Below are 14,112 nucleotides of genomic sequence, written 5' to 3'. Positions count from 1 at the left end.
AAGAAAGAGATTATATCTAGAGATATGTTTTGAGACGCTGCAAAATCTAGGCAGAGATTCGGTAAGGCACATCTTTGTCTCTCTCCATCTCTAAGGATGCCTGCAGTGATCAGAGTACAATGCCAAAATCTAATAGGATCGAAATCTCTGTCTGCAAGATCCATATCTTTACATCTCTAGCAACACAAGAACTGTTAGCATCAGCTTTAGGTGAACAAATACTCTCGCAGGATGCCAGGTAGAAGAAACAGCTTACATATCTTGCTCCACGATCATTGCCTTACGGATCATATATGAAGATCTATTACTTGATTATATGTTTATATTGGTTTATGATTCAATGATGTTTTTATAGTAAAAACCATCTTTACCACCAATCATAGGGATTCTCGGGGGATTCTATAACCTTTGCCTAACAGCAGGAAATATAATAACTTAAGCAACACTCACTGTTCCATCACAACTGCTCCGACGGTTCACGCGGATCCTGGTCACATGCTCTACTCACATGACTTCTGCAACTAATCGCTGGCCTCAGTGGTGATGTTTCCATGTTAATAATGTAATCACTGAGGCAAGTGGTTGACTGCAGCAGTCATATGACTAATATATGACACAAGACAATCTGTAGGACAGGCAGAGATGGAACTGTGGAACTAAATCAGATGGGGACTTGAATGGAGAGTTTTGTTTCTTGGATTATGTTAATATATTGTCAAGGTTCAGAAAAGCCGAGGCACCAAAACATCAACGTCTTGGTAAAAAAAATTGTTTTTTACTCCATGTCAATTAAAAAAAGAAAAGCAGGAAGACACTGCAAGCAACGTTTCGGCCATAAATGACCATTATCAAACCCAGGGAAAAATTTATAGAGCTGTGTGAATTTTCTCTGGGCTTGATACAAGCCAATTATGGCTAAAACTTTTTTTTATTGACATAGAATAAAGAATCAGTTTTTTATTAAGAATCTGATTTTTTGGTGCCTCGGCTTCTCTCAACATCTATATTGCTCTTGGACCCAGCCGACTTCAGCACAACTGGTCAATGGTGCATATGAATTCAACATAGTTATCACATTGTCAATTATACAAATTTCATAAAATCTTAAAAAACAATTCGGCATTTTACAACTATGTGTATTTCAGTCACTTTACAAATTAAATCTGTATTATACTCTTGGCAAGTGCTAAATTATCACACTGAGTGTACTCACCCTCTAGCAAAATGGCCCTGGAAATTGTATTTAAATGTTGGCAACATGAACCTGCATACAGAATAATTTTCAAGACAAACTAGATTCTAGAAAAGATTAAATAAACAAAAATTCTGGGTAACAAAATGTGATTTATACCGAGCACTGTATCGGATATTACACTCCATCTAGTACTATCCCGATAAGACGAAGACAAAAGTGATTTTCAGCGTCGGTGCATGGAGACTGTATGCTGGAATTTTTCTACTGGTTACCTTGTTAGATGAAAGATTAATTATGAATTAATTATTGATAACATCCAGAGGAATAATACTAAACATGAAGCACTCAGTTTGGAATGTACTTTGGGGCGCTCATTTTATATTTAGTATGAGTCCAAATGGAACAGTTAGATTAATTTGCTTCCAAAAACATATGAAAGATTAGAATCTAAACTACTTAATGTCTTACAAATTATGGCTAACAAATGCCAAGAAAAAAAACTGCAAGGAAAACGCAAAAAGCCAGGGAACATTAGTCATTACTAGCAATAACTACTATAACTAGCATTATTAGAAGAAAGTTTGTGGATTCGGCTCATCCATCAAATATTAAAAACAACTGACGCATTTTGAGTCTGGCTGACTCTCAATTAGATACTACGTTTACGATTAACAGTCAGAGAGACTTGAAATGCGTGACTATTTTCTATGTCCATGCTATTATTTTAATTAAGTCAAAATAAAGAAATTTTGCTTTTAATTCTCTTTGCTGGATTGAAAAACATTTTATTCACTTTCAACTAGGACTAGCATCTTGCATGCCGGTGTTCATGAACGGTGCACTCGAGTAAGATTAGCAAAATTCATTTTGCCCACTACTAGGGCAAGCTCTTCTTAAACTAAATGTTCGGCCCGATAAAATAATGTAGCCTAGCCCGGGATTCCTCTGCATGTTCAGTTTGTCTGAAGGCAGAGACAGTAACGCCAGTGCTGATTGGGCGCCAGGAATCACGTGTCGTTCCATTGCATCACAGCCCCGGGACCGTGAGTGCCAAAACCACTGGAACAGAGCCAGCATGGGAGGGGAGTTTAGGCTCTATCATTTTATCTGGGCCGAACATTTAGTTTAAGAAGGGGTTGTCCTAGCAGTGGAAAACCCTTTTAAGAAACGTGCGAAACCTCAAGAAATGTATATCAGCCAGGGGCTGGAGAACTTTTCTGCCATAATGTTGTATCATAAATTACGATGAATATTTCAACCATGCTCAACCATCCCACATCTGGCTAAGCACTGCCCACTTTTCAATAAAGTCACCACGTTGCCCAAATATTTTGCAACATTTCAAAAAGTTTTCCCCCAGTATACTGGCAAAAACTGTTTAATGAATTGAGCCTAAGTTTCAAAGAATGGCCTCTATGAAATTTCAGACCAAGAATTTTTCAACCTCTTCCCTCTTCTATTGTCTGCTGAGATGTGATGGATGATTTCCGTTCACTAAGCTTACCTTTTGATCACGTAATTCTTACCTCTATGCAGTGAGGCGCCCCTGATGCATGAATGACCTAAAATATTGCAGAATCGGAATGACTGTTCTATATTATAATTGTTTTCTGAAAGTTTCAACTGCTGTATTTACATATTTACGTCGGTCTCTATGTGCCATATGCTGAGAGCAGGGGGTGGACATACCATTGGTGCAACCGCACAGGAGCCCAAGAGGTGAGGCGTCCGCTTCCACCTCCAAAGCAAACAGAATTGTGCATTATGGTGAGCTATTGGTCTAAAAAGGGCCCATGTATTGTCCTTGCACATGGGTCTTCTTCTGTTTGTGTCCAACCCTGCTGAGAGTTATCAACAGAACAGCAGAGAGGTGTCTGGATCAGGAGCTGTTCGCATGCTCGGAACTTAGATATAATAGTGAGCATGAAGAAGCATCTTCCCAAGAGCTATTACAGCTGCCAGGCTGGAGCCATGGCTATATAGACGGCCATGAAAATGCAGAGAAGGGACCTGGACTATATGGGATGCAAGATCTCTAAAATGGTACACACAAAAATAAAGCAAATTTCAGATATTAATAACTTTACACAAGGTATGGTTTCACAATGCATCAATGATATATTTTTCTGAAGTACTATTGCACATCAGTTCTAGAAATATCAGAAACAAATAATCATATTTAAAGCAGAAACTAGAGAATAGTAATTGGATTGTCTAGTTAAATTCATTCAGGATTTGTGGTATATATTAATTTAACGTTCTGTATGAAAAAGAGAATTAAACTATGTGTAATGGTGTATTTCTGTGGTTTTAGATGAGGCATCCAGAAAGCAGCATCTGTCAGAGCAGTGATAAATGAATGCAAACCTCCCTTGCTAATACTGTATTTTATTGCAATGGATATATTCCATTTCTATGAGCTACAATTCTGAACTAACGTCAGGTCAGTGCTGATGTGGTAGAAGCTTGCTGCACTGCACCAAACACACTGAACATGCAGCACTACTTTCAACACGAGTATTTCTCCTGGAAATCCGCCACACAAACAATGTACTGGAAGGTTTCTCTGTTCAGGAATCTCAGAAGACTGTTCTTAAAGCAGCAAAGAGATGTGAGATGTACTAAAAACAAGTTACAGGTAAAATAAAACCCATTGTAAGCTGAAGTGGTTGCTGCATTTATAGAATTAAGTATTTAACTACTAGCATGCAGTATATATTCATGGATCCTCCATGGAGTCCTCCACAATATGTATTCTGTAGTATTCTGCAATTAAAAAAAGTCATCAATAGTGGAAATGCACAGCTGCAAGACAAGGAATTCAATTTGCAAGGCCTTGGTCTGGTGTCCAGTCTGTTCCATTGTGAAACCCAGTATTCACTTCTACGCTTGGCATCCTGGATGCATATGGCATCTACTGGGCTCCACAAAGATACCACGTGAAGCTTAGTGACAAGACCTAATGAAATCATGATGTTGCCCAGCCTAGAAAGTGCAACAGGCACCCAAGATGCTGTACCGATGGTGCCCAAATCAGAAGTGAAGACCAGCTGTTAATGGAAGAAAATGTTATATTGAAAATGAAGGCCTATACTATTGTATACCTATATGACTTCAATTTTATACAGGGACATGTGATCCCTATGCCATATGCAGGTCTTCTCCACTAATAGATCCACACAGATGCACAAAAAGTGTAATACAAAGCTTTAACCCCATCACGACATATGACTTAAACTTACGTCATTTGCTGACTTTAATGCAGGTTCGCAAGCTGAGCCCTCATATTTAACTGATTTAATTAGCCATCATGAGCCTTTTATAGCTCCATCCACCCACGACTTTTAAGCTGTTAAAACCCGCTGTCAATCTCTGACAGCGGCACTTAACACACACAAGGGCACTTCGTTCCACGCTCCCACTGGCGCGCCGATGTGATCGACTGGTTGTCATTGAAGGAAACATGAATGCGGCCAAGTCAAGTACAGAGATATCCTGGATGAAAACATCTTCCAGAGAGCTCTGGACCTCAGACTTGCCCAAAGGTTCACCTTCCAACAATACAATGACCCTAAACACACAGCTAAAATAACAAAGGAGTGGCTTCAGAACAACTCTGTGATCATCCTTGACTGGCCTAGCCAGAGCCCTGACCTAAACCTAAAGTGTGAGGACACAGCGGAGTGCAATTTCCAAAGCTTTACTCACAGTTCTTAGTTGCCCCAGCCAGGGTGCTGTGTCCTCCAGGTTTGCGGTCCAGCCAGCTCACAAGTAATTTGGCTTCACTTTCCAGAACCCTCTTTCATATGTCCTTTCCTGGCCGTCTTTCTGCGCTGGATTCACCTCTCCTGCCCTGCACCTGCCACACAGTGAACCAAGCCTGCAGCCGTGGATACTGTCGGGCGGTGTGCACTAAATCCCCCTGGACCCTATATGGCTGCCTTTTCAGCAAATGTGTGCAGATGTGGCTGTGCTTCTTGCAAAAGCCACAGCCTCCGGTTATCTAGCTGAGTCCTTAGTTTCTCCACTAGAATGGAGCCGGTCACCGACTATGACCTGGTCCCTCCACCTGACTATGGTCAGCATGAATGCGAGCCCCACGGGTGGAAATCTCACTACCCGTGCCTCTAGGACCCCTTCCTTCTCTTTTTTCTTTAACTTCACTTTCCTTCAGCTCCCTCTCTCCAGGAACTCCTTTCTGTCTGTTTCAGTCTTTCTGTCTGATAGGAGCTGCAGAGCCTCATGTCTGCTCATCCCTACTCCTCTCACCAAGTAACTCACTTTCTAGATCTTTCCTGACTTTTGCTTACTAAGCTCCTCTCCTACTCTACCTACCCCACCCACTCCTCCAACACCCTTTCCTATCCTGACTGGGATGAGGCCTTCCTCCCTTAGGGTAAGACTACTTTCACACTAGTCCGTCGGTACGGGCCGTCGCAAACCATCGGCCCGACGTACCGATGGACAGTGTGTTAATTAAGCACAACGGGGGCAGCGGATGCAGTTTTTCAACGCATCCGCTGCCCCATTGTAATGTCCGGGGAGGAGGGGGCAGCGTTCCGGCCACGCATGCGCGGTCGGAAATGGCGGACACGACGCACAAAAAAAGTTACATGTAACTTTTTTGTGCCGACGGTCCGCCAAAACACGACGCATCCATCGCACGACGGATGCAACGTGTGAACATACGTCACAATGCGTCGCTAATGCAAGTCTATGGAGAAAAAACGCATCCTGCGAGCAACTTTGCAGGATGCGTTTTTTTCTCTAAAACAACGCTTTCTAACGTAATGCAAACAACGCTAGTGTGAAAGTAGCCTAAGCCCAGGTGCCCTGACTGAATTGTTTAGTGTTGGATGCAGGTGTAGGGTTCTGTGCAATGCCCCCTCCTTACCTGAGAGCAGAATACCACACCTCAAGGTGAGGTGCAGTTCTCTGTGGCGACTGGACCCTCAGGGGCGCCACAGATGCTTCTACTCATTACAGAGCAAAGGGTATGAATACATATGGCCATGTAATATTTCAGTTTTTCTTTTTTAATAAATTTGAAAAAAATTCTACATTTCTGTTTTTTTCAGTCAAGATGGGGTACAGAGTGTACATTGAGAAAAAAAATGAACTTTTTTGAATTTACCAAATGGTTGCAATGAAACAAGGACTGTAAAATTTAAAGGGTCTGAATACTTTCCGTACCCACTGTATATACATGTTTGTTATCTTCGTACAGATACTGACCTGCAGAATCATATTGCTAGGTCAGTTTTACTATATAGTGAAAACAGTAAATAAAAAACCCAAAAAAGAATTGTGAAATTGCATTTTCTATCTTCCCCTTTTCCAGTACAGTATGTGGTAAAACGACTTGTGTCATTCAAAAGTACAACTTGACCTGCAAAAAACAACCCCACATACGGCCATATTGACAGAAGAACAAAAAAAGTTATGGCTCTTGGAACAAGGGGAGGAAAAAAAGATTGAAAAAATGGAAAATAGCCATTGGTGTTAAGTACTTACAGAAAATACAGAGCTTTTAATCTTTCCAACCATGTATAACAGAAAAGTTTTCCATGCGCTAACATCCTGGTGACCTTCTGTTAATCATTCCTTCTGATCAAATAAAGCAGCAGTGTAAAGTATGATGGAGGGACAGCTTACAAGTCTACAACAATGTAAAGGTGAAAGGCTACACTATTTAAAGAGAACTTGTTAGATCCCTTATACGTCTGGTGCAGTAAAAGCTTTTAGATGAAATAATAGACCTGGAGCTTCTTTTCTTATAACTCTGCACGGTGTTGTTCCAATATTATTTATAAAAAAATTGACAACTGGGTGGTACTAGTTGGGGAGTGTTTCTGCATAGTCAAAATGTCTAATCAGTGTCTACTGCACCTGATTATGTATAGCCAAACCCCTTTGACAAGATGGTAACACTAAATTGTCTATTTACTTGACATTTTTCTAGGAGAGAATAAGAGAGGAAAAGCACAATGCAGTTATGACAAATAATGCTGGGGAATTGTCATTTTCGTTTCATAGGGAATACATATATTTATTGTAAGATTGCACTTACTAAGTGTATTGGGGGACACTCACTTGGCAAGGGATTCAAGCACACGGGCATGGTTTTTCACACAAAACAGTCCATGCGGTTTATTAAAGTGTCATAAACCGAGTTATGCACAGTTCATTATATACATTTCATAGAACACAATAGGCACCAACTGGTGATATTAACTTGCAGCTTTATCTTAGACACTTCATATACGGCTTTGTCTCACAGACACTAAACATGCTGGACCTCTCACTTCATCCAATTACCATGGGTGTCCATACGCTGAACAGTTCACGAATGTCCCTAGTCATATAGCGCACATGACATTGGGTCGCGGTCTCTAAACACGCTGAACCTCACTTCGTTCAGTTACCGTGGGAGACTACACAGTTCATAGACTATCACGAGCACCAACAGTCAATGGTACCTTATGGGAGCTCCTGCTCCACCTGCTGACTCGCCGTATGTCCTCTCTCCTGGGGAAACTGCCTTACGGGGTTCACCAACTTGCCTAGCCGGCACACATCAGTCAGTCCAGAGGCACCAAAGGACGGTAGCTTCCCCAACACAGAACCTCCAGGTCCACAGCCTCTCAGGTGCTCCAGGAAGACTCCCCTCAGAGGAGCTTCCAACACAGACTGTCCAGGACCATAGTCTTTCTGTGCGCTATTCAGGACGTCCATCCCACATGGGACCGTCCAACACACTGGCATGTGCTCTTCAGGATTCCTACTCCCAGGAGATCCAACACAGGTTGTGCTCTTCAGGAAGCCTACACCCAGAACTTCCAACACAGGTTACTCAGTGCGCTATTCAGGACGTCCATCCCACATGGGACCGTCCAACACACAGGCATGTGACCTGTCCAGGTGCTATTCAGATAATAGTCAGGTTAAAGGTGGTGCACTCTAAGAGTTTTATGGTGCTCAAAGGAAAAAAACCAAAAATATGTAGAAAAAAGATAACCTTCGGCACTCAACTAGTCCACAACTTATTGTATTTAAGCCGCTGTCTCCACCAATAAATCATTTTCCATTTAAATACAATAAGTTGTGGACTAGTCAGGTGCTATTCAGGACATCTGTCCAACACCCCAGGCCACCAGGTCCAAAGCCCCACCATGTGCTCTTCAGGGAGACAACACTCCCAACACAAAGGCTCTCCAGGACCTTCCAGCATAGACCTTTCAGATCCACACTCAGTGACCATACAGGAACCATACAGGAACCACACAGGAACCACACAGGAACCACACAGGACCCATGTGACCCACACCCTGGTCACATTATACACCTGTAACCACTCCCACAGATGGGAGTGTGTGGGTGTGGCTAGTTCGACCCGCCCATCTCTCATAACTAGCCTAGTAAGTCTCCCTTCATAACTATACAAACTCTTGAGGGACTACAGGTCCCAGAACAACAACATTGCATCAGACTTACCACGCAGACTCCCTCTGCGACACATATCGGCCACTCACAATTCTGCCAGTCACTGTTTCACCACCATTATAACAACAGATATGCCTTCATGCATCTCCCAAGGAGCACACACAGCGCCCCCTAGCTGCCACAGGGGTCACTGCATCACATTATTTAAACACGCCATGTAAAACAAGTCCTCATTAACAATTTTGTAGTTTTGCATAATGCGGTTTCAGTTCACATATGAATTGTGTATGTACGAGACAGAGAGAAATATGACTTACATGAATCTTGAATAATTTGTGCTTTCCTCCGTTTAGAAACATACATTCTGTATAGTTTGTGGCTTAGGTTTTACCTTACTTTAAAAGAAGACCTTACACCAATAATCTTGTTTTATCAAAAAGTAAAAAATATAATTATTATAAATATAATCCAAAGTGTCATTTATTACATGTCTCACACTGGTAATTCCCCCTTTTACTTAAAATAATCTCTGGAGGCAGACTATCAGGGAGATCAGTGTCCGGCCCATAGATTGTAACAGCTTATTTGCATATAAGAAAAACATGGATTTCTCTTGAATAAGACATCGGATCACAGATATCAAGGTATCATTTTATTCATCTTCCTATGACCTACATGCCCATATAGATGGCTCAGGAAGGTTATTATTATTGATCTTACTGACACATTTTCTTTAGGGTTCTTTTACATTTAGGGCTCATACTCACTTGCGCAAGACTCGGATGAGTCTCGCACTGCAATACCCAGCACTGCACCTGGCACAGAGGAGCGGAGCGTGCAGCTGCATGTATCCCTATTCGGCCGCATGCTCTGATCTTAGTGCAGGCAGCAGCGCCGGGTATTGCCGTGCGAGACTCATGCGAGTCTCGCGCGAGTATGAGCCCTTACTGTGATTTCAGCGGCCTGTGTTTGCGGGCCTTTTTTGAGGGCCATGTTGCCATAATTTTCCAGGTTTGCCGCAAAAATGAGCTGCAAAAATCTTGCGGATCGCCGTTTTTCTGGATTAGAATAGTAGGGAAAAAGTAGGGACCAAAAAAAAGGCGATCCGCAAAAAGGAATTCACGGTGCACCGCAAAAACAAGCTTCGGTTGTTTTTGTGGCCCCATTGATTTTCAATGGGGGCCGTGTCCGTAAGCTGTGAAAAATATCGAGCAGACTCGATATTTTTTCACAGCCGTAAATACGGCACTCATGGCCATATGGCATACAGCGCTCCGTGGAATTATTGGGCCGCAAAAACGGGACGAAAAACCACGGCAAGTGTAAAAAAAAAGCCTTAAGCTGTATTTTCAAAATTAAAATTATCAAAAAACTGTTGTGTGTGTGCACATCAGGAATTACACTACAGTTGTGGCCAAAAGTATTGACACCCCTGCAATTCTGTGAGATAATACTCAGTTTCTTCCTGAAAATTATTGCAATCACAAATTCTTTGGCATTATTATCTTCATTTAATTTGTCTTAAATGAAAAAACACAAAAGAGAATGAAGCAAAAAGCAAAACATTGATCATTTCACACAAAACTCCAAAAATGGGCCAGACAAAAGTATTGGCACCCTCAGCCTATTACTTGGTTGCACAACCTTTAGCCAAAATAACTGCGACCAACCGCTTCCGGTAACCATCAATGAGTTTCTTACTATGCTCTGCTGGAATTTTAGACCATTCTTCTTTGGCAAACTGCTCCAGGTCCCTGATATTTGAAGGATGCCTTCTCCAATCTGCCATTTTTAGATCTCTCCACAGGTGTTCTATGGGATTCAGGTCTAGACTCATTGCTGGCCACCTTAGAAGTCTCCAGTGCTTTCTCTCAAACCATTATCTAGTGCATTTTGAAGTGTGTTTTGGGTCATTGTCCTGCTGGAAGACCCATTACCTCTGAGGGAGACCCAGCTTTCTCACACTGGGCCCTACATTATGCTGCAAAATTTGTTGGGAGTCTTCAGATGAAGGAATACGTCCTATTCCGAAACTAGTAGGAAATTGGTCCACTGTGCTATCTGTAGCAAGTCACGTGAGCAATCACATGACCGTGACGTCACGCAAGGTCCTGCAGAGGCAGAGAACCGAGAGCTGCACAACAGCGCATAGTCGCTACTAGCAGTGAGCGAGCATAGGGCTGTTTTGCCGCCGGCCGGGGCACTGCCTGGAGCCCGCTCAAGTGAAAGCAAAAGAGAAAAAAGAAAAAAAAACTCCACCGAAGCCGCATTTTTCCACATTTGGACTTTTACAAAGACCGATTAAAGGGAACTGTGGACATTATCGACTGTACCGCACCAGGTAAAAATTCAATTTATTATCTTGCTCAGAATTTTCTTATGGTAATGTCGTGCTCCACGGTGGAGTTATTTTAAAATACAACACAAATATATTTTTTAATAGTTTTTAAAGTCATATAAAAGGTGCAAATACTTATTGTTTTTTGGAGGTATCTAGTGGCTACAAAACTGGAGAACCCAGCGCGGATCATTTTTACATATATACGAGTCTTCAGACTTCATAATGCCATGCACATGGTCAAGCAGTCCAGTGCCAGAGGCAGCAAAGCAACCCCAAAACATTAGGGAACCTCTACCATGTTTGATTGTAGGGACCGTGTTCTTTTCTTTGAATGCCTCTTTTTTTCTGCTGTAAACTCTATGTTGATGTCTTTGCCCAAAAAGCTCTACTTTTGTCTCATCTGACCAGAGAACATTCTTCCAAAACGTTTTAGGCTTTTTCAGGTAAGTTTTGGCAAACTCGAGCCTGGCTTTTTTATATCTCGGGGTAAAAAGTGGGGTCTTCCTGGGTCTCCTACCATACAGTCCCTTTTCATTCAGACGCCGACGGATAGTACGGGTTGACACTGTTGTACCCTCAGACTGCAGGGCAGCTTGAACTTGTTTGGATGTTAGTCGAGGTTCTTTATCCAACATCTGCACAATCTTGCATTGAAATCTCTTGTCAATTTTTCTTTTTCGTCCACATCTAGGGAGGTTAGCCACAGTGCTATGGGCTTTAAACTTCTTGATGACACTGCGCACGGTAGACACAGGAGCATTCAGGTCTTTGGAGATGGACTTGTAGCCTTGAGATTGCTCATGCTTCCTCACAATTTGGTTTCTCAAGTCCTCAGACAGTTCTTTGGTCTTCTTTTTGTTCTCCATGCTCAATGTGGTACACACAAGGACACAGGACAGAGGTTGAGTCAACTTTAATCCATGTCAACTGGCTGCAAGTGTGATTTAGTTATTGCCAACACCTGTTAGGTGCCACAGGTAAGTTACAGATGCTGTTAATTACACAAATTAGAGAAGCATCACATGATTTTTCGAACAGTGCCAATACTTTTGTCAACCCCCTTTTTTATGTTTGGTGTGGAATTATATCCGATTTGGCTTTAGAACAATTCTTTTTGTGTTTTTTTCATTTAAGACAAATTAAATGAAGATAATAATACCAAAGAATTTGTGTTTGCAATTTTCACGAAGAAACCGAGTATTTTCTGACAGAATTGCAGGGGTGTCAATACTTTTGGCCACAACTGTATATCTGGCCATTATATAGCTTGCATTTTCATTAGTTTTCCCCATTGTGGGCTCTATGTCTCATTTGGGATGCACTTTGAGCTGATGGTAGATGACTAGCTGCTATGATCTTTCCCATACACTAGCACAACACAGGAGAGTTCCTGCTCTTTAATCCATTTTTAGCACACAGAAAAAAAGCAGCAGCAGCATGGAGGAAATTACACAGCAGTAGTGACCTGTGTAGATATGAATCCAGCTCTGGGGTCAGGCAAAAAAACTAGTTAGAAAGTTCAGCACGATCTTTCTGTGTCTCCCTCCGCCTGTTTTTTCTCTCTGCTCTTCACTATCCTCTCTTCATTTAATATAATGCCTTGTGACAGCTGTCTATCTTGTCCTGAGCAAAAAAAATTGTAGCTTTTTTTTTTTTTACAGTAGATAAGTGAGTTCAGAAAACGAGAAGTGGGTGGGGGAGAGATGTTTCTTGTAAGTGGAAGGAAGCAGATTGATTTATATAATAAGATATACGGTATTACAAAGTTTCTTATAATTACGATAAGGTTTTTAATATCAGAGTTAGGACTGTCCCAAATATGGTCACTGTGGAGTGATGGGATGACTCTTGCATTTTTTTAATCAAAAAACATGCAAACTAAGTACCGTATATTATTTTCATGCACTATGCTGTTTATTTACTGCAGGGTATTTAATCATTATGTTTCTGTCTTTGGTTTTTAAAGTTTCATATAATTGCCTGTACTATTGAATTCTTCAAAGTTTGCTGAAAGTACAGTTCCCATTTAACTCTTGTACCCCCATATAAGGTACAGATGGCTTTACAAGTAGGTGAAACCTCATTTGATACCTTGCTATGCCAATCGTCACAGCACTTGTGGAAACTGTCCTAGAAGAAAAATTTGAATCACAGCATGTAGCTGATCACTATCATAAGGCTTTGAACTGGTGTAATACCAACCAGATGACCTGGCAGATTGTTCCCCTCAGGTGCGCTAAAGAAGAAGCAGCATGGATTTGGTTGGGATTTAAGTGTATTGTTATACACATATAAAGAATGCTACAATTCTTGAACAATCTGACATTTGTCTTGATAAAATCAAATAATTATATTACCCTATTAGTATCAAACTATAAAACTGTAACTGTACAGATTACAATTACTCTGTGTCTGGATTGTTCTACCTCGAATCAGTCTCAAAATTTAAAAGCAATAAAGTAGAAGACATTGTGCAGCCTATACAACTGGTTTCTTTTAATAATGTTTTTGAAACAAAGGAAGGTAGTAGCCTTTTATCTAGAAATGAAGATCCTGTTGTATCTCAAACTATCCCAAACTAATCATAATCCAGACTAACTGGACATAAATAACCAATAACATGTAGAAGAAAATGATGTATGTCAAATAAATGTTTGAAATAGAAAAAGATGTTAAAGGCAAGCTAACCGCCAATTCATAGTTCCCAAACCACAGGCAGCATGAATCAGACATGAGTTTCGCTTTTTCAGCCAGGTATGTCTAAGGCTAAGTTCACACAGGGCATTTTTAATGCATTTTTATGTCAATTTTCAGCTGCTTTTTACAGTACCAGCAAAGCCTATGGGTATGTTTCCATGGTCAGTATCGGTTGCGCTTTGGACGTAGCTCCGTCCAAAGCGCTGCCGGCTTTGGTACGCGCGGTGATTCCGCATGTGTTCATTGAACCATGCGGAATCACCGCATCCTATACATAGGATGGTGATATTTATCTTGCAGAGACGGAGCATCTCCACAAGATAAATAGACATGCTGCAGTCTAGAGAGACCATGAGTCTATGCTGTAACATCTGGACGCTGCGGGTTGGACACTGCAGCTGCACGCAGCGTTCATTCTGCAGCGTTTACTGACCGT

The 14,112-nt window shown here is 41.5% G+C and overlaps 1 protein-coding gene across 1 annotated transcript in view; it reads left to right on the top strand.

The window, feature by feature from the left end:
• FGF14 (fibroblast growth factor 14) overlaps positions 1-14,112 on the top strand; it is a 799,281-nt gene that overhangs the window by 200,266 nt on the left and 584,903 nt on the right. The gene's annotated exons all lie outside the window — the stretch shown is intronic.

This window comes from Ranitomeya variabilis, chromosome 3 (assembly GCF_051348905.1).
Source record: "Ranitomeya variabilis isolate aRanVar5 chromosome 3, aRanVar5.hap1, whole genome shotgun sequence".
Taxonomy (NCBI): Eukaryota; Metazoa; Chordata; class Amphibia; order Anura; family Dendrobatidae; genus Ranitomeya; species Ranitomeya variabilis.
The sequence above is the reverse complement of the archived record's forward strand: the minus strand, read 5'-3'. Positions and strand labels throughout refer to the sequence as shown.